The following is a 1182-nucleotide window of genomic DNA, read 5'->3' as shown; positions in this document are numbered from 1 at the left end:
AGTTCACTGATGAAGAATTGTATCCGTCTGATGCTTTTTTGCTGGCTTCTCTGCCTTGTTTTTTTGTTTGTTTGTTTGTTTGTTTTTTCTCCATCATTCTTCTCTCCTAAGTAGCCACTAGAACATCACTGCTCACATGAACTTTCATTTTGGGTAGTGTTGTTTAACTGTGTTTCTTGGAATTGAAATTTTTGTAGTTCCATTAAATAGCATTTTCTTATCTGGCTGAAGAGTGGCAGGAACAGAGAAACTTATGTTTATGTAACCAGTCTCTGGCACTATACAAGAGAGAATTTATGTACATCATACAAAGCGGAACCTGACACTTTTGACAGTAGCATTGAGATTAAACTGCTTTCTACAACTACTCTCAAGCAGATCAGAAGGATAATATATTTATGAAAACAGTAGTAAAGGAAGAAATGGCTTAACTGTAAAATCAGTAAAGATGAAAGTGAGCACATTGTGTACATTACATTGTGGTTACACTGGGATTTTCTCTTAAAAAATCATGGGGGTTTGTACTACTACTACACACGTTCACTGGCAGCAGCACTGGTAACAGTAAGGGAGTAGATCTACTCAGAAATCAGAGATCCAGCTGGCTGTAGGGTGGCCAGCTGAGGTTTGAAGATCTGTGGAGGTGTAGGCAGTGGCTAGCAGGGCAAGGACCCAGAGCCCCACTAGGAAACATCTCCAGATGAGATAGATGGGTTGTGTGGGCTCCTCCTGTGCTGGAGGACTCGGCACCAGTCGCGTGTGTAGTGGTGGAAGGTGGGAGGCCTGGAGAAAGCCTGCCGTGCAGCGAGAGAGCTGAAGGCCTTGCTAGCGACGGGAGGGATGAACTGCAAAGTGTTTGGTGTGTCAGACAACTTGGACTCAAGAAGGAGGAAATGACTCAGACGGAAAATGATGAGTTTCTTAACGCTTGTTAAGGGAGAAGCCTGAGAAGAACGTGTTATCTATCCACAGTATGAATTACAGTGAAAGCCCTTGATTGCCTCTGCTTGGTAGGTGCAGTGCAGGATGTGGGGCCATTTTAGGGACGAGCCGTTGCTGCCCCTGCGGATAGGTGCGGGCCTGGGGCGGGGAGGGGGTAGCTCCCACCGGCCTCGGCTGAGGCGCTGCCGGTGCTTCCCCGGGGCGGTGGCGGCGGGGCGGCCGCCTGGCGGGAGGTGTGCG

This window comes from Athene cunicularia (assembly GCF_003259725.1).
Source record: "Athene cunicularia isolate RWA chromosome 1 unlocalized genomic scaffold, athCun1 chr1_part2, whole genome shotgun sequence".
Lineage (NCBI taxonomy): Eukaryota > Metazoa > Chordata > Aves > Strigiformes > Strigidae > Athene > Athene cunicularia.
The sequence above is the reverse complement of the archived record's forward strand: the minus strand, read 5'-3'. Positions refer to the sequence as shown.